At 42.9% G+C, this 25,808-nt stretch overlaps 1 long non-coding RNA gene and 1 pseudogene across 2 annotated transcripts in view; both read right to left on the bottom strand.

Annotated features, from left to right (window-relative positions):
* Nucleotides 1-25,808, bottom strand: part of LOC150054500 (uncharacterized) — a 230,994-nt gene that overhangs the window by 200,249 nt on the left and 4,937 nt on the right. For both annotated transcript variants that reach the window (XR_016537547.1, XR_016537546.1), the window contains 2 exons: nt 16,149-16,258; nt 14,678-14,767 (listed from right to left, as the gene is read on the bottom strand). This is a non-coding gene — a long non-coding RNA (uncharacterized LOC150054500). The remainder of the gene's footprint in view (nt 1-14,677; nt 14,768-16,148; nt 16,259-25,808) is intronic.
* On the bottom strand, nt 4,669-5,560 carry LOC150054501 (ATP synthase F(0) complex subunit C2, mitochondrial pseudogene; annotated as a pseudogene).

The raw sequence follows: 25,808 nt of genomic DNA, 5'->3' as shown, positions 1-25,808 counted from the left end.
TTCTGTAGGTGCTTAACCAGTTCTGCCAGCACCACTTGTTGAAGAGGCTATCTTTCTTCCATTCTATTTTTTTTTTGGCTCCCTTGTCAAAGATTAGGTGGCCATAGGTCTGTGGTTTAATATCTGGGTCCTCAGTTCTATTCCTTTGGTCTTCAGGCCTGTTCTTGTGCCAGTACCAAGCTGTTTTGATTATTATAGCTCTGTAATAGAGTCTGAAGTTTGGTATTGAAATTCCTCCTGCGCTGTTCTTGAAGAAGAAATAAGAATGGCCTATAGACATATGAAGAAATGCTCACCATCTCTGGTCATAAAAGAAATGCAAATCAAAACAACTCTAAGATTCCACCTCACTCCAGTTAGAATGGCCAGGATCAAGAAAACTAATAACAACAGATGCTGGAGGGGCTGTGGCCAGGAGGGATCACTACTACACTGCTGGTGGAAGTGCAAACTCGTTCAACCACTATGGAAAGCAGTTTGGTAGTTCCTCAAAAGACTAAACATAGAGCTTCCTATGACCCAGCAATTCCACTACTTGGCATTTACCCAACCATCCAGAAACAAGGGCATACTAAATCCACTAGCACAACGATGTTCATTTCAGCACTATTTACCATAGCAAAGATATGGAACCAACCCAGATGCCCCTCAGTTGATGAGTGGATCAACAAGATGTGGTATTTGTACACAATGGAATTCTATGCTGCTGCCAGAACAACATCTCCCCATTTGTAAGGAAATTGAAAGACTTAGAAAAAATCATATTAAGTGAAGTAAGCCAGACTCAAAGGAACATAGGCTCAATGGTTTCCCTCATTTGCCATAATCAGTAGAAACCTTGGACTCTTCCAGCAGAGATCTGCAATAGAGCAAAACCTAGATACATAGGCCATATAGTATGAAGCTAAATGAAAGGACCTCTAGGATATAGAAACAAAAGCCATATAATGAGTGATTGTTGTCCTTAATGTACTATGTTATCTCTCATCTCTTTTGCTGTCCCTTAGTTATATCATATTATTATAGTATTTCACTTTATCTGATATATTGGATATATGTGTATTTGGTTATTTGAAATTGGATAGGAAAGGAGGGAAAACAAGATGAAAGTGGGGGTGGGAGGGAGGGAAATGGGGACCAAGACATGAGAAAGGGTATCAAGGTATGTGAAGTAATGAACCTTCCATCTGGTGAATGTAATGTAACCCTTCTATTAATTACAATAAAAATATATGAAAAAAATTGAAAAAAATAAAGACCTAAAAATAAAGTCCTGACAGGAGCTGTGGCTCACGTCTGTAATCCTAGCTACTCAGGAGGCTGAGATCTAAGGATCGCAGTTCAAAGCCACCCCGGCACTAAAAACTATGAGATTCTTATCTCCAATTAACTACTAGAAAACCAGAAGTGGTGCTGTGGCTCAAAGGTAGGGCAGTAGCCTTGAGTTGAAGAGCTCAGGGACAGTGCCCAGGCCCAGAGTCCAAGCCCCACAACTGACAAAAAATAGCATAAAGTCCTGATAATCGTCAAGGGCATCCGTAGGCAGAAAGCTCGCCCAGACTGTAAGAGTTGTTCTGCATCCCTGTCTGCACTCCAGCCCTCAGTCCTTCATTCATCTGTGATCCCCACCTTCCCCCATTACCACTAAGCCAGCAGACAAATCCAAGACTAGTCCTGCCTAGGTCACAACCTCAGGGGGCTAAGTGACTCTCCTGAGCTTCCTTGAATGTTAAAAGATTATGCATGCTTAACTACTTAACCATTTTTATATATTTTATAATTTTAATATAAAATTTAATTCCTACCACCACCCTACAGAAAGCAGCTATTACAATCATTGGACAGGTAAACTGAGGCCAGAAAAGTGGGGTAATGCATTCACAGCTGGTACCACCAAGAGGTAAAACCGATCATCCCTCCCCTAAATGAATGTAGGAAAGAAGGTCTATGTTATACTGCTGAGGAATCTCCCTCCTGGGCTTTTCTTCTTTCTAGAAGATTTCTTTCTTCTATGGAGAAGGAAGAAAGAGCTAACAGGATAGACAGGTTATGAAGCAGGAGGAGGGAGGCAACCTCATGGCTCTGGGGGAATGAGATAAGGGGGATACTGTGAATTAGCACATTGCTCTAGGGCTGGCCAGGAATGGGGCCTCCCAGCTCACCACAAACATTGCCATCAAGATTTCCTTGCCCTCGGGAACACTCTCACAGGCAACCATGCTTTTCATTTGGCCCAGTCATGTCTTTTCTTAGGTCTTTCCATTGGATTAAATCACAACATCAAAAAATGATACTGTAATTTCTTGCCTCTGTTGAAAAACAGGATTTGCCAAAGCAGGGCTCGCATTCCCAAATGGCCACATCTTACTAAAATGACCACAGTGACCTCCACCCTGCCACTGGTCACATACTCCAGTCTGCCAAAGTCATCACTACTCTGTAGTATCTGCCATGCTCTCATCTATTTCATTCTTTTACTGGTCCTGGCAGCTTCTGCTTTTGGTGGCCTCTATATAAATACCAAGAAGCATGTATTTCTGCAACAAGCATTTTGTTCCTTTTGCCAGCAAGGTACAAACTGTTCTATGAGACACAAAGAATATCTCTTTGTTGCTCCTGTTTCCCCAGAGAGTATGGGCTAGGAAAAAGGTGACTGAGTAAATGTGCCCACGAAGGTCAACTCCACAGGGCAGGACTGGGCCTGCTCTGTTCAAACTTGCCCCCAGCACTGCAAGAGAACCTGAGAGAGGAGGAAAGAGTACCTAAGAGAGGAGGAAAAGGACAGGAGGGAGAGGGGGAAGGAGAGGGAAGGGAGAGGTAAGACAGGAGAGGGGAAGGGAAGGAGAGAGAGGGAAAGGGGAGGTTGTCCCAGTCCTTTTAGGATATTACGTAAAGATGACAGGGGATTTGGGCTGCAGGAAGTCAAAGGTTAAGTTCACAGAAAGGATATGCCACCAAAAACTCTAGGAATACAGAGGAAGAATTACTTTTGTGACATGGCCAAGGAAGAAGGCTTTCCAGAGGAGGAAGAGTTGCCTGGGTATTTAGAAATGTTCTTTCCCCTCCTTTAGCCATCCAGTGACTTTCTGAGATTACTTAAACCCCAAGTGCTCCACTGAGGATGCTTTCTCCATCAGAACAGATCCTGGCCAGGATTGGATCCCACCACCAGCACCCACGCTGTGGCTCCAGAAAAGATCATGGATGACAGGGAGCAGCGTGTGCACTTAGTCCACCTGTGTGTCACATGACACACGCAGCACACACAGGAGGAGACGCCTTCATTTCAAAGCAGAGCTTCGCAGAAGCTGCCAACTGATCCCAGACTTCTGATCTGCCCAGTGGCCAATTACCCTGTCTCACCCAGAGCCATTCATTCAATGATTGACATGGTCCTCTAGCCGCCCCCTCACCCCAGCCTGGCTGGCTACAGCTTTCTCTCTCTCCCAGGGCCTCACTCTCTCTCTACAAGGTAGGAATATATCAGTCTATTGAATCTTTAAGATCTTGATTCAACTCCAACAACAAGCAGGGCTTTCCTGAGGCCTCCTCGTAAGAAGACACTACTTATCTCTATTAACCTCTGACCCAGCTAGAATGAAACCGCTCCCATCTGCAGGCCTGCCTGCCCTCTTCCCAGACTGAAGCAAAATGACTTGTGGGGTTGGCACAGGGACCACAGCCTCCCTAGGGAATGGCTGTCTCCCTCTCCTCCTCCCCCTGGCTAGGCCTGGTGCCTCTTAATAGAGGCTGCTTAGAGAACCCCAACAGCGATCCTCTGGGTTAAAACCTACAGCTGGAGGAGGCAGTGTGCCCTAGGAAGATGGAAGGCCATAAACCCTCAAAGACTGTCCATTTGATTTATGCAATGAGAACGAGAAGGTTAAACCTCCAGAGGCAAAGCCATTCACCCCGAAATTCCAGCCTCCTGGGGCCCCACACCTGCCTTAATGAGAATAACAACACTTTTCTCAGGAACTAGGCAGTTTGGATGCTCATCCTCACCACATGCCAGGGAGCTGTGTGCTACTCGATGCTCATTTTACAGAGGAGGAAACAAACCCAGTGTCACACCAACCATGACTGAGCCGTTTACAAGCACGAGCAGCCTGGGTGAGCCCATAACCCACAGGTCCAAACCACATATGTGTACTGTCAGCTCCTGGTCCACACTTCCTTCCACCATCACAGAAGGAGGCACCTATGCACAACAACAAAAGAATCCAGGCCACCCAGATGACAATGTTATCACTCTTGAATTCTTTCTACTCAAATACTGGTTTCCAGGGTAGCCAGATAGTAAGTCTGCGTCCTCTGCCCCCTCAGAACTCTACCCATCTCTATGTGCTCAGCCATACTGGTCAATGTAATATCAAGCTAAAATATAGCCAGAGGCATCATTAAATAGTAAACAGATGAGAGGGTGTTGGAGTATCATGCCCTCAAATGTACAGACTTTAATTCTCATTAACGATAGTAATTCAAATAAAAAGAACCCAGACGCTTTGGCTTTTTCTTTTCTTATTAATACAGTATTTATTTTGTTTTCCCTCTGTCAAACCCTGAGCCAACCACTTTCCCCAGACTTCCTGGGGAGGTACAGGAAAAGGAACACATAGGGCAGACAAGACATGGGAGGAAAAACTATGGGAAGTGGAGACAGCTCCTTCACATGGCGAGGAGGATGAGAAAGGCCACCATCAGCAGAAGAGCCCCATGGCCTCGGAGAGGGCAAAGCCCAGAAAGGCATAGGAGAAGAGCTGCTGCTTCAGAGAAGGGTTCCTGGCATAATCAATGATGAAGCTCCCACACACTGTGCCAATTCCAGCCCCAGAGCCAGCCACCCCAACTGTGGGGCCCCAGCTCCAATGAACTTGGCTGCTGTATCAATGTCCCTTGAAATGGTGCTGGTTTGGAATCTGAGGCTGGGGACAAGTGAGGTCAGGGGACATGGGCCTGCTAAGCTGTGGCTCTTCTCTGTCAGTGTCTCTGGTCGGTTCAGTACCACTGCAGACAGTGGTCAGCTCTGCAGCTGATAGGTGCTCCTGACCAAGGAGGGAGTAGAGGCAAACTTGGAGCAGGCGTACACTTTCAGGGGTTAGGGGGTGTGGCAGGATTGCTGCTCCCAGGGCAGAGAAGACAGAGAGGGCCGCTTTGGTTTTTTTTTTATGCTCTCTTCTGATCAGTGAAGTTGGCTGATAGCCTCAGAATGAAAGGAAGCAGCTGACTCCAGGTGGCTGGTCAGAAATATGAGATCATAAAAGAGGTCTTTGTAAAAGAAAGTGATTTAGATAAACATTGAGAGGGGTCCATGAAGAGTCCCTCAGGAAGAGAGTATCTTATTTGTTTTATAGTCCTGATGCCTGATGTGTAATACATGCAGAATTAATTAGCAAATAAGTGAATGGATGATGTAAGCTTTGTCACCCACAGGCCTCTCTTGGGGCATGCACATCTCTTGGGCAGGAATTGTACCCATGGTATGGCATATAAAAATCACAAACCCATTAAAAGAACCTTCTTCCTTGCCTACAGTGGTAAATGTCGATTTAATGTACATAGCTCGAGAGCTGTATTATTGTGTCCATTTTACAGATGGGCAAGCTGGAACTCAGAAAAATGAGCTGATTCACCCAACATCACACACAAAGGGAGAAAGGAGGTCACAATCTAACCAACAGACATGTGCCTTCTTAGGGCATTCATGAGCCTTCCACAGAACAACACAACGGAGCAGCAACCTCCTTCAAAGGCTATTGTTATATCCCTCCAAACCTGAAGCAGAAATATAAAAGGTAAAAACACTTAGTCAAAAGTAGAAATAGATACTGGTGGTTCATATCTGTAACATGAGCTACTTCGGAGGCTGAGATATAAGGACTGTGGTTCAAAGCCAGCCTAGGCAGAAAAGTCCAAGAGACTCGAATCTACAATCTACCAAAAAGCTGGGAATGGAGCTATGGCTTAAATGAGAGAACACTAGCTGTGAGCAGAAAAACTCAGGGGTAGCACCCAATATCTGAGTTCAAACCCCTGAACTAGCACCAGAAAAAAAAAAGTAGAAATGTAGACAGATAACCACTCAAAATAAAAAATAGGGCAGTGTCTAAACTTTCAAGCAGCAGAAAGGACTCTGTGCAGGCCTATTCTTCAGACTAAGTGCACAGCATAGAGGAACGCAAAGAGGAGGGCAGGGCCAGTGGCTGTTCAGACGTCTTCTCTAAAATGAACTGGCTCGTGGTTTGGTACATTAGCATCACCACCAGAGACTACCGTGCATAAATAAAGGTACAAGTAAATTCACAATAGGCCTCCCTGATGTTTGAAGCATAATAGTGGGAACAATGTTTAGAGTCCATTGTTTTTAAAGATGTTTGCAATTTTCTTTACCTTTAGAATAACCACACTATCGTTCAACTCCTTTGTCCCGTCCAGCGGGATGTCAACTAGGGCCAAGAACCTAGAGGGAGGAATGAAAGGGACAGGAGACACGAAGAAGGCAGCAAGACAAGCGTTCTGATCAAGCTGCAAATTTTATTTTTCACACAGGGGTTTATATGCCTCTTCAGGAGAGGCAGGAGGGGGTTGGGGTGTGGGAACCGCTTGGGGCAGGGGGTGTGGTAATGGGATGTTTGCTTCTGCTCCGGGTAGAAGCCAGGTGGTAGGATGTTTGCATATCAATGCAAGCAGACATGCAGGCACCAAGAATTCAGGGAAGGGGAGAATGTCTCCGACATATCCTCCCTAAACCTTAAAATAAGTGAGGGCGAGGATTTAATCTGAGTGGGGGAACAGAGGCCCTAATAGAAAGGAGATCGTGTTGACCAAGAAGCAAGACACACTAGCTGATGTGTCTGTCTTTTTGCTGAGGATGCCAACTTATCGGGCGTGTCCCGCCCCACAGGAGCTCAGGAGACAGCTGTGCGGTGGTGGTGGAATCAGGCAGGGCAGAATATGTGGTAGCAGCTTCATCTCTCAGGAACTCCAATGGAATGTCACAGCTCCTGCTGGATTGCCTGCAAATTTCTGCGCAAACTGGTTAAAGCAGCTTAACCTAAGGCCTGGCTTCAGTGAATTCTCCCAATGATTCCCTGGTCCCTTTATGTAAAGAGGATTGACGGGCGGAGATTCATCTTCTATAACTTCTTCAAGCTGACTCAGGGGTGTTGTCTCTGTACTTGACCAGGAACCTTAAAAAGCTTAGCCTATTTTACCAAGGGGTTGCCAGGATTAGCTATCAGGAACAATGATTTGCTCCAACTAGATCATATTTGACATTTAACAACTGCACAAACCTTCTTTAGCTTCAATAGTTTAGCTTACTTAGCACCCATTTGCAAAGGCATTTTCCTGATTGTCTGGGAAACTAAATCTCTGCAACCTTAAACAATGCTTTAGTTGTCAGATCTAAACAGATTAATAGAGACACAAGTCTCAGATCCACAAACTTTCCTGAATTTGTGGCTGGAGTCAAATCAAACTTTACTCAGTTAGGACTTTAAACTACCCATTATCACAGATGATTGACAAGTTCCTGCCCAGTTTTGGAAGGCACAGGCATTAGTAAGGCATGCTTACAAACTATTCTATGACCTCCCGGCTCTGATTAATATTGAATGGCCAAGCACAAGTGACTCTAGGATCTGACACCATCTCTGCCATCCACGCAGAGGCTTTCTGCATCTGGATACTTCATTGTCCCAGTAGTGTCTCTCCACACAGGGATAAACATCCCATTGGCATTTCACTTGCTTGGTTGCTGGACTTGAACTCGGGGCCTGGGCACTGTCCCTCAGCTCTCCAGCTCAAGGCTAGCACTCTGCCACTTTGAGCTCCAAAGCAACTCTGCCTCAATTAGCACTCTGCTGCCAGATTAGACACCACAGTCTCACAGGGACCTTTGCTTTGCCCGGGCTGGCTGGAAACTGCAGTTTTCAGATCAGTGAGTCCTACAAAAGGCCACGTTACTCCAATTAGAGCAACAAGGTGGTCGACACAGAAATAGTCTCTAAGCATGAGCTTACCTAGAACCTGGTAAAAGCCAAAGTTACATCTGAATAAGGATTGCTGTTCTTCTCCATGGGCTAGCTGGAAGTTACAAGAGCAAGCTGAAATAGCAATTAAGCAATTACTTTGGTAGTCCTGATTTTCCTTTTTTCTCTTTCTTTAAACATTTAAGACAATTTCACTTTCAAATATTGTTTAGAAACCCATTTCCAATGTTCTTAAAACTTTTGCTGATACTGGCTTAAACAATCAACACCTTAGCCTTTATTTGCAATTGAAAAACCTTTAAGGGCACAAAGAACTCCTTCTGCCTTCAGGCCCCCTAGGGCTCAAGTCACTCCTCTTGCCTTTTAGAAAAGGGCTTTTTTTTTTTTTTTTTTTGCAGTTTAGATTACTGTCTTAAACTCCAACAACAGTTTAAACTCAAATAACAGTTTTTCCCTAATGCAAGAACTATAGACATCAGTGCACCAAAAGTCTAGGTCTGGACTTAGTTTCCTCTCTTTTTTTTTTTTTTTTTTTTTTTTTTTTTAAATACACCCAATAGCATGGAGATAAACCTTTAAACATTCCTTTAAAATACTAATCACATTATCCACATTTTACCATCAGATTTGCAAGAAAAGACAGACAGGCAAAATTTCTGACGTTAATGAACAATTTCACATTTAAATCTCTAATACATGTTTCCAAACTTTAACTTAAAGTAATAAATCCCAAATTCCCTAACATCTCTGTGCTAAACAGGATACAATGTTTACAATGTAAACAGCTGTATGCCTTGCAATAAAATGCAGATTTCAGGATCTAGAAAAATATTTACCAGTTTTTCTTTAAGACAATGCAATAATCCTTTGAGACATAGGAAACATTCAAACCTACTAATTTTCTTGAAGTTTAGACTTAGATTTACCCAATTGCTTTTGTGTTTCAAATGAGCTCAACCATTGTTTTATACAGCATGCTGACAATTTAACCTTGAACATGTTCACTCACACCCATTCGTACACACATTCATACTCAAAGATCTTAAAGCGCGCAAAATTAATATCGGCCGTTCATTTTCCGGAAATTTTAGTACCATGAGGGTTTTTTTGTTGTTGTTGTTTTTTGTTGTTTTTGTTGTTGTTGTTTTTGCAAAGCTTATTCTTGGAGGTGACAACCAGGTTTTTTGTTGTTGTTGTTGTTTTTGTTTTTAAACAAAGCTTTCTAACAAGGCAACTTAGCTGAAATTTATTCTTCCAGAGTTTGTTTCTGATATCAGACATATTACTTTTTGCAGATGAAAGTTGGGTGGGAGTCTTAAACCTAGGAGAACTAAGACAAGTCTGTGTCCTGTCACCAAGTGTCTCTAGACTGTCACTTCAGCAGGTTGTAGGAAAAAGGAAACTGAACGAAGCCTGCAGCTGCTTTGTCTGGCCTCTGCTCACCTCAGCTGCAGCGGATTGGGAGGGGCCATACCAGGCCCGAGTGGAGCCAAAACTTTTTACTTCCCAGAAATATTCAAGTAGATAACAAGGATGTGTGCTTGAGTACACGCAGAAAAACCATAAGGATCCATATTTAGAACTGGTACCAATTTTAAAGACAAAACTGGACAAGGAAAAATATGTAACACGAACAAGACAGAGAAGAGACTCCTAAACTTTTGATGGCATGCCTGGCCTTAAACTACCAGCTGGCAGATGGAGTCCATCCTAACACACTTAACAAAAGGCTCTGAAACAAAATCAGACATTGACATATACTCAATCAGATATACTTACCACAAAAACATGAGCTCAGGCGAATGTTTTCACCAAACAGCTATTTTTAGATTTAGACATGTCTTGCTGGTGGGACTCTCAGGAATGCTCTGTTATCCACAAGAAACTCAGAAGGGGGGGGGCGGGTCAAGGCGTCCCTTGACCACCCAGGCCTCTGTATTATAAAAATAAAACAAAACAGAACAAAACAAAACAAAACACATACAGGGGGTCGGCCGATACTTACCTCTGGAGGCCTTTGCTTTTCACCTGGGCATCTTTTAAACGTTAATGTCCTTAGGGGCTGATGAGTTAACTTGCTTAATCAATCTCTCAGGCAGCCATCTCGGTGCCGATTGTTTTTGATCCAGGACACAGGCTGAACCGCGTCCCCAAATGAGTACTGGATCTGGACCATTCCAGTTATTAGTGAGGGGGTCTCGCCACATCACCATAGGCGGAGACGTATCTAGAGAAGGGTGCCAGTGGCGGTCTGCAGCCAAATGATCGTTATTATCCAAAGTCAGAAAATTTAACACAAAGAGTGCATGACTTAATCGATCACGGGGGGAAGCAAAGGATAAAGAAGTGGGTTTAAGCCGCGTAAGCCAAGTTTTTAGCGTTTGATGGGCTCTCTCAACAATTCCTTGACCTTGTGGGTTATAGGGGATTCCTGTAATGTGATTAATGTGAAGCGCTTCACAAAACTGTCTAAATTTTGCACTAACATAAGCAGGACCATTATCTGTTTTAATTTTAACAGGTTTTCCCAGAACAGAAAAGGCTGTGACAAGATGTGAAATAACATCCTTTGTGGCTTCTCCCGAATGAGGGGGGGCAAAAATGAAACCACTATACCTGGGCATCTTTTACAAAAATGGTTGTTAAAGGAAAACCACTGTTTCTAGAAAAAGCAATCTTATCTCAATAGCATAAATATACAAATTATTAGGAATTGATAAAAGACTTGGGAGCCCTGGTCGGGTCATTCCCATGGGCATACTGCAGGGAGATCATGAAGAAACCTGTATCTGAAACTTGTATTTGCCTGATCCTTATTAATTTTAGTAGCTCCAATTGTTTTCCCGGCCAATAGGTCATTGCTCCACCCACAGGGTGGGGGGCATGCAATTAGACTGTGGCCCCTAGAATTGGGGGAGCAGTTCTATGCTAATTGTTTCATAACTAATGCAGTCATCATAAAATGTCACAACATCTGTATCTTGTCTCTCCCTAGAGATTACAGGGCAGGTCCTCTTTAAGAGCAGCGGCTGAATGGCTCTGGCCAGGACAGGGGGCTTGCCAATTGCTAAGATGCTGCTAGGCCAGCTACACCCAAGAGCTGGGGCCTGTGGCAGTTTCTAGTTGCTGGGAGCTTAAGGCCTGAGAGGATTGCTGATGAGCCAGGCTTTGGAGGATGGTTTTGGCCCAGGGCGAATTAGGCCCATTTTTGGAGACTGCTTTCTTAAGCTCTTTTAGGGCAGGTCTATTGCCAGGGTTAGCATTTATCAAGCATGGTGGGGAGGAGTAAAATGGTGCTTAACCCGCCCTTTCCTTTCAGGGGAGGAGCTGCCGCGATATGGCGGGTTAACCTCCTCTTCCGGTTTAACACGAGGTGAAGCGTGGGAGTAAAATGGCGGAGGCTGCTCTGCCCTCCAATTGTCTGCCGCAAATTTTGGGGCAGGAGCACTTGGTGTAGGGCTCTGGGGCCCAATCCCAGGATCAAAGGGGCCCAAAAATCCCTCCTCAGGGCAAGGCTCTAAAACCTGAGCAGTGGAAGGGCCAACTTTCCACAACTCTGAGCACTCCTTATTTAAAGTTTCCTTGGCCCTAGATGCCTTAAGGGCGATAAAGTCTGATAGACCCCAAGGGGAGGATCCTCTCCCAAGTTAATCTTCCTCCCTCTCACCAGGAGACATATGCAGTCCCATGTGGCCCAATTGAAAAGAATGGCTACCATTAACACGGCACACGTTAAGGCCTCCCAGAGATCTGAAATCTCCATACCTCTGCTTTTAAATCTGGACGCTATGAGCACCGGTTAATTTTGTAGATCTGACCTGTCCTGAGCAGCCAACAAAATATCAGAGTGTAGGGAAATTGTAAAAAAGCAATCTTTAAGATCAATGATCATTTTTTATCTACATAAAAACAATTCCTTGTCAAACACATTTGGTAAAGGCTATTTCCAGCATACATGGCAAAGCATGCACTATTTACAGTTTCAAGCAGAAAATCTTCCTTATTTGACCACAATTGCAATAACTACATGAATCTGATCTCCAGCTTGGCTCTGGGTTACCGGGAAAGCTAAGAAGGTTTGGTTTTTCAAAAGCAAGGTGGCAGAGTTCTAAATCGAGGGAGGGAACGCAACTCTTAAGGAGTTGAATATGTTCCCGTCTATGTTGGAGTGATCACCGCAAGGCTAATAAATCAGGCATAGGGAGATCGGGCTCGTGGAGAGCCGGGGCATGAGAGAAGGGGGTCGGGAGGCCTGTCGCAGTACCTCCTCGCCGTACTTACTTAGAAGGGGGTCGGGAGGCCTGTCGCAGTACCTCCTCACCGTACTTAATTCTTTTTAACCCAAATTCTTCGTGTCTTGAGAGCCTATGAACAATTCCTGTGACGATGATGCCTGTCCCATGGTCAGTCACTTACCTTTCGCCGTCTCCACTCAGCGTTGACCGAGATGTCTCGGGCGGGCTACTCCGAGCTGGTCACACAATCACTTGGATCCAAGGTTTCCTGGAAGACAGCGTTCCTCAGCCTCTCGGGCACTCGAGCCGCACGTTGGGCGCCATTTGTCCCGTCCAGCGGGATGTCAACTAGGGCCAAGAACCTAGAGGGAGGAATGAAAGGGACAGGAGACACGAAGAAGGCAGCAAGACAAGCGTTCTGATCAAGCTGCAAATTTTATTTTTCACACAGGGGTTTATATGCCTCTTCAGGAGAGGCAGGAGGGGGTTGGGGTGTGGGAACCGCTTGGGGCAGGGGGTGTGGTAATGGGATGTTTGCTTCTGCTCCGGGTAGAAGCCAGGTGGTAGGATGTTTGCATATCAATGCAAGCAGACATGCAGGCACCAAGAATTCAGGGAAGGGGAGAATGTCTCCGACACTCCTTGTTTTAGCTAACCTAAATGAGCTATAAAATTGAACAAGTTTGAACTGTTAGCCCTGTGTAGAAAACTCATGAAAGTATTTTATGGTCTGCCTGTTAATGCCTGATGCCTGATTTGCTGGCTACATTAATTTGTTTGCAAAAATCTGCAAAGTCCAAATGCCAGAGGAAGTTTCAACAAACTCAGCTCTTCTGGAGTGGGCTGAGATAAGGAAGTAACAGAAGACGTGGGGAGAATGTTCCCTAAAGACCGTCCCCTATGCACATGCCATTTCCTGTGCTCATTAGAAGAGTGAAGGTAGGTCTGACCAAGAAAAACACAGCCATCCACACTCCTTACTGAGAGCTGGTGTCCTCACCTTCTGCTCTCTGCTTCCCCTGTTGTGAACATATGTGTTGGACCAAACACAGAGACACATGCTTTGGCCCAGGAAAAGGGGGGGGACAAGAGGAGGAAATGAAACAAGACAGTTCCAAAATATCTGTTCTCCAGAGCTTTAAGAACCCAAACTGGTACACACAGTAGGTGCTTAGTAAATGCCTACATTGAAAAAAAATCACAGCAGCATTCCAAAAGCCATTTTGAATGTCTTCCAGAAATTCTACCCACCGATTGGTTTGCTTCTAAATGAACCTGAGGGTCCCAAGGATACCAATTTGCTATATCTTTGGCCTTTTTTTCAGTATCACAATTTTTTAAGACGAAAATTAAATTTCAAAGCAAAACTAGAGTCCTATTCTGATCCTGGGAACTTTAAGCTGTAATACATAGCTTTCCACTTGAAGTATGCAAGTAGTTTGCTAAGTGCTCTCTCCCAACATATCACAGCAGTAGAATGTGTCCAATGAAGTATTAACTGTTGGTTTGTTTAGATAAGAAATACATCTTGTCAAAATCAAGCTGCAATTACAGGACTTCAAAGCAAAAAATCATTTGGCTCAGCCATGTTGTTCTAATCTCACATCAAAAGCATTTGTATCATATAGCTGGCTTATGAAAAGAAAACAATTCTTTTCAACCAATATGAAGCTTGGGAAAACAAGGATAATATTTCTTGAAAAAACCCTCAGAGAAATAAATAGTGTCATGTTGTGAAACACACGCAACATTTCAGATTTTTTTTAAAAAAATGTAAGTTGCCTAGAGATATTATGCTTCACAAAACAAGAACAGGTGTAAAACCCAAGGGGGCAAATCCATTTTCATGTTTAAGACTTACAGAAATGCATACTAATGAGAGAAATTACCAATGCCAAGATCTGTTCTAGATGCTTCGAATGGGATATGGTTGCAAAACAGTAGTGAAGAAAGGAAAAATCCTAAATTTAACCTAATAGATTCCATTCTCTGGGATGTTAGAAAAAAAAAAAAAAAGGAGAAGAAAAAAAAGGAAAAAAAAAAAAAAAAGCCCAGCACTGCTGCCCTGACTGTAATGAGAATTTTGTATGAGGGTAAAGCCAGGCATCTGTGTTTCTAACAAGCTCCTGACAATACCCAGGCTTCTGGGCTGTGGACCACACTTCAAGCAGCAAGGAAGTAGAACTTTTGACCCCTGAGGCCCTCCCACACATCCATCAATTCTTGCCAAAAGCCTAACTAGATGAAATAGGCCACAGTGTGCAGCCCCCAAGGGGGTAAGAGCTATTTTCATGTGCTAAATGACCTCCCCTGGAGCCAACAAAACAATGTACAGCAAAACAAAACCAAGATTTCAATAGCAAAGATGAGCTCTTTAGGAGCATATCATTAGAGAGATTTAGTTGAAAGGCAACAGAAGTAGGGTGAAATGAGAGCTGGGGTTCTTACCTGGAGCCTCTGATTTCCCACTGCAAAGTTGGGTGAAGAGTCACAGAGGGAGGTAGTGGAGCCAGTTGGTGACCAAAGTCATTATCACCTCTGTTAATTGAAAAATCAATGTGAGTTTGCACAACAAAAGGCTGTTTTGCTTAGAAAAAAAATCTTATTAAGTGAAGTAAGCCAGACTCAAAGGAACATAGGCTCAATGGTTTCCCTCATTTGTCATAATCAGTAGAAACCTTGGGCTCTCCTGGCAGAGATTTACAATAGAACAAAACCTAGATACATAAGACCATATAGTATGACGCTAAATGAAAGGACCTCCAGGATATAGAAACAAAAGCCATATGAGTGATTGTTGTCCTTAATGTACTATGTATGTTAGCTCTCATCTCTTTTGCTGTCCCTTGGTTGTCTCATATTGTTACAGTATTTCACCTTGTTATCTGATATATTGTATATACGCTTGATGGGGTGTTTGAAATCGGATAGGGAAGGGGGGAAAACAACATGAGTGGTGGGTGGGGGTAGGGAAATGGGGACCATGATAAGAGAAAGGGTATCAATGTTTGTGAAGTAATGCACCTTCTATCTGGTGACTATAATGTAACCCTTCTATTAATTACAATAAAAAATATATGAAAAAAAGGCTGTCTTGGAGATGGGTTCAGCTTTGAGTGAAAGAAGAAATTACAGTTTTATAGAGTTAAAGATGTTGTTTTTAAACATACTGGTACTTAATCTTCTACCACAGCCTCCTCACCAGCGTAATAGTAAAAGTAGTAATACATTCCTCCAAGAAGGATTCTGAGAATTAAATGTGTTATACTAAAAATAAATGAAACACATTGAGCCCCACATAAATAGTAAATTATTAGTAATACTGGAATTCTTTTAAATTAATTTCAAATGTCCAGCTATCTAGTTCCAACAAAAGAGCTATTAAGGTTCATGTGGCTTCACTAGGAAAGTCATCCATTAAAACAGTCAATGAAGGCTGGAGGCACAGTGCAAGTGGTAGAGCACCTGACTAACAAAGCATGAAATCATGAGTTCAAACCCCATTACCACCAAAACAAACAAAATAGCACACTCAATTAACTGAAACTGGTAACAATTACTCAGCAATCAGATAATACTTCAATGATAACCATCTATAGAATACACTATTGGTATTTAATCCCATTTAGCATATAAGTACTAGAAAAAAAGCATCTGAAAAGAAAATATTAGAAAAAAATCTGAAAACATAATAGACAACTTTTCAACCTCCACACTAAATAGTAAATAAAAATAGCAGCTTTAAAAAATCAGTATTTTGTTGTTATGGAATTTTTTGAAACAATTTCAAAGGAAAGTCAGTGTTTTTCTAACAACTGCCCACAATATCAAAAAAAAAAAAAAAGAGCATAACCTTGCCCTGGATTTCCATTTCTCAGGAAATAAAGTATGTTACTTAAGGAATGTTGACACCGTTTACCTTAGTTCTCACAGGCATGTGATGGATCTGAGCTTGAAATCTGTGAAGTTGTCAACCGAAATGATGTTTCTTGGCTCCAAAAAGAATTCATTTCCAGTGAGAGGTGAGGTCTGCAAAGTCAACAACATATCATAAAAGAACTAGGAAGGGACTGGAAAACTGTGGGACCCCACTAGAATATGCCTAAGGGCAGAACTTGTGCAGCTTCACCTCTGAGGTCAGTGAAAGAAGGAATGACCCTATGTCAGTCTAACCCTTTGTCTGTACTTCTCACAACCCAGAATGTAATGAATATTATTCAGGGTAGAATAAACAATGTCTCATCGTGTCACCAGCACTCACACCCTGGACTCCTCTTCCCACTGCTCTTCCCTCAAGAAAAAGTCCCCAGTTTGGCTATTTCATTAGCCTACAGTTGAACATTTCTCACTATTGTCTCTCCAGCATTTAGCCACTATAGCTGGCATATACAAGGCATCTTACCAATAAACAAATGATTGAAGTGTCAGCTTAACCAGTTAAAACAAAATGAGAGAAAGTTCTAGTATATCTGAAGTCCAGTTTTATTTAGCAAGCACAGGATATCAATACAAGAAAACCACATACTAGGTATCACATACACACTTGTGGGTGGTCTGCACCATGGTGGTGAAAAAGAAAAGAAAAAAAGTGTGGTTCTGTGATGACCTCAGAACTAGAAGCTGCTGCAGCCTCCAAGGGGGCAAGTTCTTTTCCTCTTCTCTCTTCTCCACAGAGGCCTCTTGCCTCTCCACAGGCCTGTCTGCTGGCTTCTCACCTCTCTGCAGGCCTGTTTCCTCTCTAAAGGCCTGTCCTCAGGCCCATCGTCTATTGCAGGCCTGTCCACAGCCTGCCATTCTCTCTTCCCCAGCAGCCCTGGGTGCTTCCCTCTCTGGAACACCCAGCCCCTACATACATATGAGATGCCTCTGTGCCCAGCAGGGACGCAGGTGTGGGGTGGGACTTTCTGCCCTCCTGGGTCTCACAATACATGTTACCTGTCAGTGTTACTCAGCTGAAAACAGTTTAACATCGAAGACAGATAGTTCAGCCTAGATTGGCTGCTACAAATTGCAGTCCTCTTTACTTTTGTTTTGTATTTCCCTGGGATTACAAGCATGCATCACTAAGCTGGGCCCTGCCGCCAGTGGTGACAGAGTGCAGGGCTGGATTTCCCAGTTCCTCGGCTTATCACTGTTGGGGCCATTTCAGACTGAGGTTCGAATCTTCTTCCAAATACAAGCTGTATCAGATTATGGAATCTGTCTAACCTTGGGTCTTTTCATCTATAAATAGGAATGAGGATGTATATAGATTATTAAAAAGATGAAAGGGGGGTCCGGGAGTTTGGCCTACTGGTAAAGTGCTTGCCAAGCATGCAGGAAGACCTGGGTTCCATTCCTTGGAACCACATACATAGAAAAATGCCAGAAGTAGTGCTGTAGCTCAAGTAGTAGAGCTCTAGCCTTGAGAAAGTGAGAAAGTTCAAGGACAGTGCTCAGGCCCTGAGCTGAAGCCCAGGACTGGAGAGAGAGAGGGAGGGGGGGGAGAGGGGAGAGAGGAGAGGGGAGAGGGGAGGGGAGAGGGGAGAAGGGAGAGGGGAGAGGGGAAGAGAGAGGAGAGGGGAAGAGAGAGGAGAGGGGAAGAGAGAGGAGAGGGGAAGAGAGGGGAGAAGGGAGAGGGGAGGAGGGGAGAGGGGAAGAGAGAGGAGAGGGGAACAGAGGGGAGAGGGGAGAGGGGAGGAGGGGAGAGGGGAAGAGAGAGGAGAGGGGAAGAGAGGGGAGAAGAGAGGAGGGGAGAGGGGAGAGGGGAGGGGAGGGGAGAGAGAGGGGGGAGGAAAGAGAGAGAGAGAGAGAGAGAGAGAGAGGGAGAAATGGATGGATGAAAGGGATGTGAAGAGTTTGGCCTAGTGGTAGAGTGCTTGCAGGCTCTATTCCTCGGTACCACATACACAGAAAAAAGCCAGAAATGGTGCTCTGTCTCAAGTGGTAGAGGTCTAGCCTCGAGAAAGCCCAAGCACAGTGCTTAGGCCCTGAGTTCAAGCCCCGGGACTGGCAAAATACATACAGAGGCTTTCACAAATTGTGGGACATGGTATGTTCAGAATGTGTTAACTCTTCTAAACAGCACTCACCATGCCACCAAATGTGTCTATCGTGGTCTTATGATTAGGTAGAAACCTTGAAAATAATGATTCTAGCACATTTTTCAGTTTTGTGACCACTTTACCACCATCTTCTCCCTCCTCACTCTTATTGCTTTGGTCTTGCAATTAAGCAAGGAACAGCATCTTTGGTGAAAATCTTACGTGAATGATTAGCTTGCATCAGGAAGAGACACAGGAAGGCCCTGTCAGACAGGGCCTCCTTGAGATCTTGGACACTGGAGATCTGATCTCCTAAGAGAGGTCAGTAGGGCACTTACCTTTACTTTGACTTCTGGCTGGCCCCAGGTACTGCCCTGATACTGCCCTCCTGATAACAAGCCTCCCCAGCATTCATTTGCCTTGTTTCTGGGACAATGTGACAGTTAAAACCAGATCCACTTTCTAGAAACAGTGTCTTCCAAGGGCAAGATTAGTAAACTTTAAGAGCTTTGGCGGATTTGATAAGCCAAGAGGAAGGGTGGGAACATTTATTTAAGAGCTTACAGACCCTGAAATCATCTATCTGAAGCTGTTTCATTCCCCTAGATTCCTTTTCCTTGACCTTTATGTGACCTTCTGTCAGCTCCCAAAGCTTCCATTCTTAGGTCAGCTGCATTCCCAGCCCTAATACCAATTTTTGCCTGGTTCACTTTCCAGAGACATACATAGCCCCTCCCCTGGGGTCCCTTGATGTTTTACAAAAAGAGGAGATCAACATTTACATTGGGAAAACACACTCAGCTGTAAGGAGGGCTTTATTTTATTTTATTTTTTATAACTTTCCCCTGCAGCTGTGCTGTCTGAGTCCCTAGGCCCTTTGCCTTCTTGGAAATACTCTCCCCAAAGAGCCACGGGACTAGATCTGAGCCCTGCTAAATATAGCTAAATGTAAATCACCCACCTCCCCTACCCAGATGGGATAAGTTCAGTGGGGTTGACTCCTCCAGGAAAGGAGAGCAAGAAAAGAAGGAAAGGAACATCCTGGAGGTAACCTACAGCCACATATTCCAGAGTCAACACCACAGGGAAAAAGAGAGAGGCTCTTAGACTTTCCTGACATTTCTCACTAAAATAAACAAACTAGCTTCCCACAGCTTCCCCTACCCCCATCTTACTGATTTTCAAGACTATGTAGCCAAGCCAGGAGCTGGTAGCTCCTGCCTGTCATTCTAGATACCCAGGAGGCTGAAATCTGAGGATGGCAGTTCAAAGCCAGTCCAGGTAGGAACTAACTACCAAAAAGGCAGAAATAACACAGTGGCTTAAAGTGGTGGGACACTATCCTTGAGCACAAAAGCATGGGGACAACGCCCCTGAGTTCAAGCCCCAAGACCAGCAAACCCATACACCCAAGCCATAGTCAATCCACAGTGGCCCAAAAGTTCTGGGCAACAATTCCAATCCAATGGGCCTCATCACAAACTGGGGGGGGGGGGGGGGAGATTAGAGAAGATAACACTGGTGGTTTGTTTTAGAAAACAAAAAGTACCTTGAAAATACAACCTTAAAGTCAGTACGCGATTGGTTTTAAAAGTGCTTTGGGGGCCGGGAGTTTGGCCTAGTGGTAGAGTGCTTGCCTAGCATGCACGAAGGCCCAGGTTTGATTCCTCGATACCACATACATACATAGAAAAAAGCTTGAAGTGGTGCTGAAGCTCAAGTGGTAGAGCTCTAGCCTTGAGAAAGTCCACGGACAGTGCTCAGGCCCGGAGCTCAAGCCCAGGACTGGCAAAAAAAAAAAAAAAAAAAAGTGCTTTGGAAAAAAATGAAATTCCTTTTTTGTAACTTATTATTATTCAAGTAGTTGTTCAAAGGAATTGCCATTAAACAAAGCAGTTACAAATTTCTTTTTTTTTCTTTTTTATTGTAATTAGTAAAAGGGTTACATGATATTTGCCAGATAGAAGGTGCGTTAATTCACATACATTGATACCCTTTCACATGTCTTGGTACCCGTTTCCCTCCCCCCCCACACCCCCCAGTTACAAATTTCTTACACTACATCCAAGATAAAACTCCCGTTATTACTGTTCAAAACACTGCATGCTCACCTTGAAATTCTATGCCATAACCTGGATTTTCTGTTATCATCACAAGCTTCACTGTGTAAGTCTTGAGGAGTCAGAAAGTGAATTATGGAAGAGACAGACATACAGTATGATGATAGAATTATAGGAAAACATAAAGGAAAGGATGATAAGGAGCACAGTATCTCTAACAATGTATACCTGGATAAACCTTCATGGCATAATGTTAAACAAAATAAGCAAAATGAAGCAATCATACCATCTAATACTATTCATATAAACCTTAAAGTCTGCAAACATTGATTATATGCTATTTATATATAATAGGTATGTATGTTTATGGATATACAAAAGGGGATAGGTTCAAGTACAGAGAAGTGTTGTCCTCAGGGGAAGAAAAAGGGAAGGATTACTGAGGAAACACGGGTTTAAAAAACACTATACCTGGGCCAGAAGTTTGGCCTAGTGGTAAAGTGCTTTGGGGGCTGGGAGTTTGGCCTAGTGGTAGAGTGCTTGCCTAGCATGCACGAAGACCTGGGTTCGATTCCTAGGTACCACATACATAGAAAAGCCAAGAGTGGTGCTGTGGCCAAAGTGGTAGAGCCCTATCCTTGAGGAAAGCCCAAGGACATTGTTCAGGCCCTGAGTTCAAGCCCCAGGATACACACACACACACACACACACACACACACACCCCACAAAAGCTGTATCTATTTTATTTTTCTGAAAAAAAATGATGGAAGACAAATGGCAAGAACAAAGATCTTCATAGTTGTAGTATCTCTTGAAACTGAGAAGCACACCGTGTTGATTCCATTGGTTTAATGCTTTACTGCATGCTTGAAACATTCCATCATAATAATGTAAAGAATCTGAGACATAAAGGGAGTGGATAAGGTTGATTATGTGTATGAGTGGAGATAATCACAATGAAATCCCTTTGTATAATTCATATGTGCTAATAAAATTAGGAAAAAGAAAGAAAAAAATTTTTTAAAGATTCTCAGATAAAAGTCTTCAAGTTTAAGTCAATGTACAATGTCATGAGTTCTCCATACTTCTGGAAAGATCTCAGGCAGGCAGAGTTTTGAGGGTCCAAGAGATATTGTCTTTACTTTGGTGCCATCCTACAATCTTTGCTGAGGAGTATTAGGGCCAAAGGATTCTCTTTTATCCAGCTCTTATAAAAATCAACCCACCCAGAGGAGTCACAATAAAAGCAAGCAATAGGTATCTAGAAGCTTTCAGTAGGAGCTCTTGGGAGGAGTGGGATTTCACAAGCCTCCTTTAGACTAAACATACATAGTTAACAAGCCTGGCGTTTAATTGCCAATTTCACTATTGCAAATGATGATAAATGACTCTTGGGCCCTCTGTGATGCTAGTGAGCTACTATTTACATCTTCAGACTTCAGTTACCACATCTGTGCATAAATCACCTACAAAGTCTGAATTAGAAGACTTTGTTGATCTAATGTGAGATTATGGGGGAGATGTAGATAGAGAACACATAGCATTCCCAAATATAATGTATTCTAAGGATACAGGTAGTTCTGCATACTCATCTCCCCCAAACACATGTACTGGGTCTCCCTCATCAGCCTTCTAGAGCTCAAATTCCCCTATAATTCCCCAATTAAACACATTAAAATGCAATGGTAGCTGGGACAATAATAGCACTTTCTCACATATTTTCACTCTAATTTATACACAAAGTAGGCAAATGAGGGTTTGAAAGCCTACATAATGTATTTAAGACACTATCACTCTTACGGGGAAAATTCAGCCTTCAAGACCAAGTCTTCAAAATCTTAAACTTAGCTTCTTTTCATGGTATAATTGCTTCAAATTAGCCTTTGCAGGGGAAAAATAGAATCCTGAAAAAAAGCAAATGCAATAAAATAGAAATAAAAGTTAAGGGAGAGATGTACTTGGAGCAGGATCTCTACCCAGGGGAGAAGAAAAGAATGAACAAGGCTGAAAATTCCTTTTTTATTTTGTCATGGTTGCATAATGTTAGTCCCTTTCCCAACTATGAGCTTAACCTTACAAAAATTGATATGAGTGCAAACAAGCTCCCCACCCAGGTTCTCATGGCAGTTGGTAAATAGGAACTACTTTCCTCTTTAAGTTTTACACCACAGCCCCGCTTAGAACACTAACTGCACAAGCCAAGAGAAATTACTGTGGAAATCAACATGTGCCATTCATAACACCAAATTATGCACCAAATGATAAGGGAGAGGAATATGATGATGACATTTTAGACAAGAATGATGAGGACTGAATGAAAAAAACGTCCAAGGTCAGTGCAAACCAGCTTATAGAAATCTAGCTAATGCAGCCTGGCAGGTACAACCAGTGGGAGTTCCTTATTCCTGATCTTTTCAACACTTAAAATTGTTTTAGTATGATCCAATTTATTTCTCTGCCCAAAATGCTTGATTCAAAGGCATTTGATAGCAGACCATGATCACCATCTCTCTCTAAGAGGATTTCTAGAAGTATCCAGATATGCAGAGGGGAATTCTCCAAGTTTTAGCCCAGTGGTTTATTGATCTTTCCTGTAAGCAGAAGTGAGAAGGAAATGGATGAAAGATACTCCCACACAATATGCAAATCAAATGATGCTTTAAATCGAAACTGCTCTTGAAATCTTTCTACCTATTAATTCACTTTTTTCTAGTAGAAATACCCTAAAACAGAGCAAATATTTTATTTCTTTTGCTTGGCATTACCCTTATAGAAGGAGTTACTTTACAGCTAGATTCTTGATAAAATCGTACAAATGAACTAGACATGGTGGCTCACATCTGTTATCCAAGCAGTTCAAACCAGGAGAGTCAGGATGGAGGCCAGCCCGGGCACAAAGGTTACAAGATTCTATCTCAGCCAAAGGAAAAAGAAGTTAGATGTGCTGATGTGGACCTGTCCTCTCAGCTACATCGAATACAAGAATAAGAAGATCATGGTTCAGGATGGAATAGTATTCTAGACCCTATTTGAACAACAACGAGGGGCTGGGAATGCAGCTCCAGTGGTAGATCACCAGCCTGGCAAGTGCTAAGCCATGAGATCAAACCCCAGGACCATCACAGAAAAATAAGTTTTATAAATAACAAGCTATTTTTTTCAATTATTTTATTTTAAGCTATACGGTATGTAGAGAGGTCAGCATACCAGCCTAAAAGAACCCCAGGCTTGTTCAGAGTATTTACAGAAGTCAGTATCAAGTCAGTCAAATAAAACAAGTTTTATGGTTTTGTGACTGTGAGATAGAGTTAAAAATAAGCTGAAAGGAAGTGGTGCTATGGTTTAAGTAGTAGAGCACTAGCCTTGAGCCAAAAGAAGTCAGGGACAGCACACAGGACAGCCCTGAGTTCAAGCCCACAACCAACAATAAAAATAATAATAAGCTTTAAGAGTATTTTTTGGTAGAGTTTGAACTCTGCCCGTAATCTTGCTGGGTATGGGCTGCAACCACTTGAGCCATTTTTCCAGCCTTTTGTTGTTGTTGTTGTTTCTTTTTCAGATAGAGTTTTACACTTTTGCTGATCAGTCTGAGGCCATAATCCTATTACCTTCACTTCCCATGTAGCTGAGATGAGAAGCTGGTCCCCTAAAAATAACATTTAAAAGAAATATAATGATCACTTGTACTTTGGAGATCATAAATACATACTTGGATGAAAATGAAACAGATATACCTAATGTAACTGATACGTATGTTTGACAAGCATGGTTTGTCATCCCAGTAAATGAGGATTGGGAAATGCTGATCCTCAAATGGCTTAGTCTAAAAGCTGATGTAGGTCATTCAAACAGAGGTTAAGAAAAAATACGTGCAAAAAACCTTAATGAAATTTTGCTCTAGGAAACTGGAAGGGAAACAAGTATTATTTCTGTAGCTATGCTGTTTTAAATAAAGAGGAGTATCTCTTAATAAACCGAATAATCAGTTGACATTTGACTAGCTCATACATGTTCCTATAAATCCATACAGAATTTTCAAGTTGGCCACGTGCTTGCTATTGGTAGCTGTCATTTAAAAGTACAGATGGGCCAAGCACCAGTAGCTCACACTTAAAATCCTAGCTAAGAGGCTGAGATCTGAAGATCACAATTCAAACCTAGCCCAGGCAAGAGATTCTGCATGATTCTTATCTCCAATTAACCTCCAAGAAGCCAAAAGTAGAGCTATGGTTCAAGTGGTAGAGTGCTATCAAGGAGCATAAAAGTTCAGGGACAGCAAGGGTTCATTCAAGCCCCAAGACTGGCACACACACACACACACACACACACACACACACACACACACACACAGAGTATAGATTAGATATTATGTTCTGGTGGAACATAATGAGACTTCACTTTAAAGCCATTTAAGTAGAATGAAAGAGAGAGGGAGGGAGAGAGGGAGGGAGGGAGGGAGGAAGGAAGGAAGGAAGGAAGGAAGGAAGGAAGGAAGGAAGGAAGGAAGGAAGGAAGGAAGGAAGGAAGGAAGGAAAAGACAAAAGCATCCTAAATAGAGTGGAGAAAGAAACTGAAGTCTCTTGAAACAAGAGTCCCTATGAGGGAGCTTCCCTGGGACACTGCAGTATACAGGATCTCAGGGACTCTGGTCCCAGCAGCCCCCAGGAAAGGCCTCTTTGGAACACATTAAACTAAAGGATCTTGTTCTACCCCTCTGGAAGGTGGCTGTGAATTACATTGTCTTTCTGTCCAAAATCTGGGCCAGCAAGGCCTATAGAGAACATTTTGTTGGGTTGTGTTTTGTAAACACCTATGAAAGAGGGAAAGACTAAAAGCTCTCAAAAATTAGATAAGTCAGAGGAGATAAAAATAGTCTCTTAAGATTCTGAGTCTATATTTCATGTCAGAAACTCCATTTCTTCCCCCAAAATCATAAAATTCTTTTTTTTTTTTTTTGTCAGTCATGGGGCTTGAACTCTGGGCCTAGGTATTGTCCCTGAGCTCTTCCGATCAAGGCTAGTGCTCTACCACTTGAGCTACAGTGCCACTTCCAGCTTTCTGGTGGTTAATTGGAAATAAGAGTCTCATGGACTTTCATACCTGGGCTGGCTTTGAACTACAATCCTCAGATCTCAGCCTCCTGAATAGCAGGCATGAGCCACCGGAGCCTGGCAAATCATAGAATTTTTGAAGAAGAAACCTGACAGATTTGAGTGGAGGGGGGAGAGTGGAAACTCCCATACCTTACTATTGGGAATGTGTGACAATCACAAATTATCTATTACACTAACCCAAACAAGAATGACACTATTATTCTTCTAACTAAGTTTGGCAAACTTTGGCAAGAAAGGTCAAGAAAGTAAAAACATGGTAGATTCCATGGGCCTGAAATAAATTCTTTCATATTGATTTGTTTAGGTTTTTCACAACCCCTTAAAAGAGTAGAACCAATTATTAGTTCATGAACCATACATTACCAAAGGCAATACCAGCTCA

This window comes from Megascapheus bottae, chromosome 14, assembly GCF_031878675.1.
Source record: "Megascapheus bottae isolate mThoBot1 chromosome 14, mThoBot2.hap1, whole genome shotgun sequence".
In the NCBI taxonomy this organism is placed as follows: Eukaryota; Metazoa; Chordata; class Mammalia; order Rodentia; family Geomyidae; genus Megascapheus; species Megascapheus bottae.
This window is presented reverse-complemented; position numbering and strand designations above follow the sequence as displayed.